This window comes from Ovis canadensis, chromosome 24 (genome assembly GCF_042477335.2).
Source record: "Ovis canadensis isolate MfBH-ARS-UI-01 breed Bighorn chromosome 24, ARS-UI_OviCan_v2, whole genome shotgun sequence".
NCBI lineage: Eukaryota > Metazoa > Chordata > Mammalia > Artiodactyla > Bovidae > Ovis > Ovis canadensis.
In genome coordinates, this window is record NC_091268.1 from 49,556,862 (window position 1) to 49,562,906 (window position 6,045).

The following is a 6,045-nucleotide window of genomic DNA, read 5'->3' on the forward strand; positions in this document are numbered from 1 at the left end:
ACCCCTCCTCCAACATGGGATCTGGTCCCTCCTCTCCTACTACACTACCCAGCAACATGCAATCCTGCTGGTGAATAAACCCTCCCACTTCCTTCTGTCTCTTACGTGCCTGTTTGCCAAGTCCTTCCTCTTCTTTTCTCTTCCTCCCTGCAGGACAGGCCTCAGTCTTTCTGGCCTGGGCATCCCAGGTCTGTGAGAAGGAACCATTACAGCTAACCCTGCTTGTCCGCAGGTGGATTAAATGGATCAGTGATTCAGGACCCAGAAGCTACATCTCGGGAACTTTCTGGCACATTTCAGGCTGCCTTTCTCCACCTCACTTCTTTCCCTGACTAGTTCAATGGAAAGGGGGGAAAAAAAAAAAAATCCAGGCCAAATCTGTTTGGGGAAAAAGTAAAGCTAATGCAAAGAAAAGGATGTTCTAAAGGGAAACAGGAAGGCTATCAGCAGTCTCCGTGTTGAGACCCATCTCTGATGGCCCTGCCTTCCTTTCCCTTTCAATTCTTTTTAAGACTCTAGGCTTACTGCTGCAGCTGCCCAGTGGCCCCAGCTGCTTAGAGGGCTGCTTTACAGGCATAGTGACATGACACAGAGCAAATGGCTTGGTATTCTGGTTTCCTCCTCCACTCTGTGTGGTACTGATGAAAGAAACGTGGAGCAAGGAGGTGGAGAACTAGCCGTTCTGCCTTCTGCCTGGCCCTCCGCTCTATGTGCAAGACCTGTGTTCTCTCTGGTTCTTAATTTCCTCACCTTTGAAGTGAGAAATTAAACTCAACGTTCCACCCAGCCATGGTGAGTTCTAGATTAGAGTCGGCCTGTTCCTCATCTGAAATGGAAGGCTATTCACAGTCTTTAGCTGTGGAAACAAGGAATCTGTCTACAGACCTGGGAGCTGGTTCAGTGCCAGAGCTGAGAGGCTCAGAGTCATCTTTGTTTTTTATTTTATTTTTAAATACTTTCTGGCTGTGCGGCATGTGAGATCTTCGTTCCCGGCCAGGGATCAAACCCATACCCTGAACAGAAGCAGCCCAGAGTCTTAACCGTTGGACCACCAGGGAAGTCCCCATCTTGGTGTTTTTAGACCTGGAAGCTGAGACACAGAGATCTCAGCTGTATGACTGGCCAATGGCCACACATCAGCGACCCCTAGAGCCTGAATTCAAACCCAGGCAGATCTTCTGGACTTCAGGCGGTAAGGGCACCCTTTCCTGCCCAAACCCTTGAGAGTCTCCCTCTCGGGAAAGGAGGAGCCTTGGCCTCTGGGGACCGACTTGACACAGGGGCACTGGGCAGCCGCCCTGTGTGGGTAACCCTTTGCTCCAAGTCCAGTGCTGGAGAATATGACCTTTAGAGGCATCCTCTTGGGGCTGAGTTGGCGGACAAACAGGCCAGCCGGAGACATTAGTGTCCTGCTGTTTCTGGGCAGTCGTAAATCACTGCAGCCCCATCCCCTGGCTCCTGGCTTCCTCCTGCGGCTAGAAAGCTCCCTGATTGGTGCGGAGGCAGCAACAGCAGCAGCAGCAGCAGCAGCATCTTCCGAAGGAGACCGGCAGTGCTCCCCACCCTGTCCTCTGGGAACACTTCCCAGCTGCTGCCCTAACAGGCAGGTCTGCAGTAGGGGCAGGACGCATGACAGATTCAGAGGCAAAGGACGACAGGGAGATCTCAGTGGGCCGCCTCTCTCCCTGAGGATATGGGAGCCACTAGTGGAGGAAGCCTGTGCTGGGAGGCAGGACCCACCGGTTGAAGCCTTGACTTTGATATTGATTCTGCCCGGTGACCTTGAACAAGAGGCTTTACCTCTCTGGGCCTCAGATTGTACATCTGTAAAATAACAGAATTGGATGGATGCTTCTTAAGGTCCTCCAGCCTGTCAATTACCCTACCCGAGTGTCTCCCCAGCGTCTCTAGTGTAAGAACTGAAAGATGGTTCTATATGTGCTTCCCATCTTCTCCTGGGCTTCCCTAGTGGTTCAGATGGTAAACAATCTGCCTGCAATGCAGGAGACCTGGGTTTGATCCCTGGGTCGGGAAGATCCCCTGGAGAAGGAAATGGCAACCCACTCCAGAACTCTTGCCTGGGAAATCCCATGGACAGAGGAACCTGGCAGGCTACAGTCCATGGGGTTGCAAAGAGTTGGACACGACTGAGTAACTAACACTTTGATCTCCTTCCCTCGCCTTGGCTTTGCCGTGTGTGCCACTCCCATTGCATAGGCATCGGAGTCCCTGCTCCCTAGCCTGGAGTTCACAGGCTTCTCCCGAGGTTCCGTCCTACCTCCTTGGCTACATCTCACATAGGACACTTGACTGGCATTTCCTGACCAGGCAGTGCCCTCTTCCGACTTTGGGCCTTTTCAAAGGCTGGGATAAGGATGGGAGGATGGGACAGGAATCAGGGGTGAGGGACCAACAGAGAAGCAGGGCCAGAAGACAGGCCACGCAAAGGTGTTGCCCAGCAGTGGATCTCAACTCCTTCAACTCTTACCCCCCATATTGTCCCACCTCTTCAGCTTTTAGACTCAGACACTACATGTTGAACTGACCACTCCCCTAGGAGCTCCCTCCAGCTCCCAGCACTGGTTCTAGACCTTGTCACTGCACTTGTAGGTATGGGACTTTGTCTTCCCCTGTGGTCTTACAAGTGGATTTCTCAGAGACTGATCCATCTGAGTCTGGCATGGAGCAGATGCTCGGGGAAGCTTTGTTCAATGAAAAAGGCTCTGCTTCAAGAATGAATCACCTGGTGATGGTCTTATCTCTTGAAGAGGACTTAAAAGGTTTTGCCTCCAAACAAATGGCCATGATCAAATTGTGGCCAAAATTCAGGAAGGCAGAACTGTAGACAAATCCAGGAGCAGATAGGGCCACAGCCAGACAGGATGGACTTGAAGAAGATCCAGACAGAGGATTTCAAAGACAGCTTGTTGACATGGGGCTGACAACCACAGAAATTCTCTGTTCCATGTGTCTGACCACTGCTCACCAAACCAGCTTCCCTAAATCTAAGGTCTCTCAGATCCCCTAAAACTGACTGGGCTGAAAGGAGGGAGAGATTGAAAAGTCTGATACATCTTTCCATTTTAAGTTTTGCATTCCCCTAAAGAGGCCCACTTCAAAGTTTACCACACCAAGGGAATGTTCATCTCCATTAAAAAAAAAAAAAAAAAGGCCTTTGTTGGATTTCCCTGGTAGTCCAGTGGTTAAGATTTCATGCTTCCACTGCAAGGGGCACGAGCTGGATCCCTAGTCGGGGAAGTTCCTGTGCTGTGTGGTCCGTCTCCATTCCCAAGAGATGGATTTTCCAGGGCAGAGGAGCCTAGGATAGAATCTTCTCCTCAAACTCATCTGTGTGAACTTGGGCCAAGTTCTTCTCCAATATAGACCTCCCACTACACCCCCCAAATCTCAAAGGGAACTCTCCATCATGCCCTCTGAATGTGTTCATGCCCTCTGAATGAGTAGAGGGGTCTGAAGTCAAGGTCTTGATGCTTGACTCCAGCAAAGAGCAAATGACTCAGCGGGGAGCCACAGTGATGGGGCTGGTGGCAACCTACCTACCACAGGGAATGAAGCAGGGGCTTTCTGTTTTTAGAAGATGCCAAGCTTCCCTGGTGGCTCAGACAGTAAAGAATCTGCCTACAATACAGGAGACCCGGGTTTGATCCCTGGGTGGGGAAGACCCCTGGAGAAGGAAATGGACCCCCAACTCCAGTATTCTTGCCTGGGAAATCCCATGGACAGAGGAGCCTGGCTGGCTACAGTCCATGGGGTTGCAAAGAGTCAGACATGACTGAATGACTAACAAGCTGAAGAGAGCCCATCAGTTTCGGTTCATTTCCAGGAGGCAATTTCTCCACCAACTGGAGCTGTCCAGTGATGGCCTGGGCTGAGTCTGGGCAGGGTGGGACTGGAATCAGGGGTGAGGGACCAGTAGAGAAGCAAGGCCAGAAGACCGGCCACTCAGAAGTAATGCCCAGCAGTGGTTCTCAACTTGGCTGTGCATCGCAGTCCCCCAACATTCAAGGGAGGAGAAATAAAACCAGTTCTGAGAAAGCCCTGAGGCTGGGAATCTCAGAATGGATCAGCTTCTGCCCTTTGGATTCTCCAGCCGGAGCAGATGTCAAGCAAGGGAGAGATGGGGTACGACTTGCATTTCAGAATGGCTGCTCTGCCAATACCTAGACAAGGGGAACTTGTCTAGAATCCAGAGTTCCAGGTCCAATAGAGTGGATCAAAATCTCCAACCGTGGGGTCTGGGAACCTGAAGCTCTCTGGGGGATTCTGCCACCATCAGTGGTCTGCCAGAGTGACCTCGAAAAACCCTGGGAACCCTGAAGAAGGCCAGGCTAGGCTGCTCAAAGAGGAAGTGGCGTGGCCATGAGGCCTCAGAGAGCTGGCTGAAGAGGTACGGAACTGGCATTTTCTTGCATTGGCCACTCTGCCGAGTCAGCCCAGCACTAATGCTTCCAGGCTGCAAACCCCACTTGATCATGTAATAGGAACGCGGGTGCTGACGCAGCGGGCAGACTGGAGCCCAGGCTGCACCAGGGGACGGGAGGTAGGCACAGACACTCAGCACCAACTCCGTGCTCTGAGCCTGGGGACAGACAGGAGCAAAAGGCACTCCCTCCGCAGCAAGCCTGAAGCGAATTGAGATGACTCAGGAGCATGGGGCTTGCCCTGTCTTCTAGGTTTCAGAACCAACCAGGTTTCCTCCCTGACTTCCCAGACAGATTGGTAAACCAGAAGGGACAGCAGGAGGACCTTGGTTCATCCAGTAGAGAAATCCCTTATATAGCACCCCACTTGCTGTGTGTTAGCCCTTGCGAGCACACCTCTGGCCACAGGCAGTTACCGTTTCCCGAAGCCCCGCTTCCTCTGTGGGACAACACTCAGTTTCCTAGGTCCTTTTCCCCATTGTCCCTTATTCTACCTTTGGATGTCATAAGAAAAAGGAGAGCCCTTCTTCTCCCCCAAAGCCTTTTACATTTAAGGCCAGAACAGGTAAAGCCCTTTTGTCTCCACACTGAACAAATTTCTCCAGGAACAAAGAGTAGATTTTAGCACGTTCCTTCCCCCCCACCCCGCCCCCCCGCACCACCACCACCTCATCTATAATGTCTTGTGCATGACAGGAATGGAGGGATGGCCAAAGAGATGGATAACCAAGATATATGGTACTGAGCTCCTGACCTCCCTCCTCGTCCAAGTCAAGAAACCTGTGCCCAGGGACTTCCCTGGTGGTCCAGTGGTTAAGACTCTGCACTCCCGATGCAGGGGGCCCAGGTTTGCTCCCTGGCCAGGGAGCTAATCCCATATATTGCAACTAGAAAAAAAAAGAGAGTGAGAGAGAAGAAAGAAATGTGTGCCCAGAGGGTTATACAAGGCTTGAGAGCACTTTATGACAAGTGGAGATTGGGCCTCCAAACCTGGGCAGGGCAGTCACACCAACTTAGGGTGAGCCAGGTGCCTGTATCAGAGGCTGCCTCAAAGTCTATAATCTCTCCCCCTAAGTCTTCATCTTGTTTCTAACACTCAGATGCCAAGGAAAGGCCACTAAGTGAGAAAACACAGGAGCGCACATGCATTTACCCCCATTCTTCCACACTATAGATGAGGGGTCCACGGCACAGAGAGGTTAAGTAACCTGTCTAGGTCACACAGCTAGTAAATGGAAGGTCTGAGTCATGAAAGAAGTTCACATGTCTCCTGTTCTTCACTGGAGGGGTGAAGGCAGGCCCGACTCCCTGCACACAGCTGGGTTTAATTCTAACCACTCCCATGGGAGGAGGCAGATAAAGCTGGGTAGGAGGAGGAGCCTGACAGAGGACGTGAATGACCTGCTCTCTCATGAGAGTGGGAAGGAGTGTATTCCCCAGGAGGATGAGTCAAAGTCAAGGCCCTCCTGGAGAAGCTGGAGGGACAGCAGTTTCCAGGCATCCTGCCCAAGGCAGTGGCTGTCCATGCTGGATTCAGGGACCTGGGGCTGCAAACAGAACACTGGAGACCGGCCAAACCAATGATGGGCTAAATAACCTTAAA

The 6,045-nt window shown here is 51.9% G+C and overlaps 1 non-coding gene across 1 annotated transcript; it reads left to right on the forward strand.

Annotated features, from left to right (window-relative positions):
- The first annotated feature begins 5,237 nt into the window (after positions 1-5,237).
- On the forward strand, positions 5,238-5,310 carry TRNAG-CCC (transfer RNA glycine (anticodon CCC)). The gene has a single exon. It is a non-coding gene; the product is annotated as a tRNA-Gly (tRNA).
- The last annotated feature ends 735 nt before the right edge of the window (positions 5,311-6,045 follow it).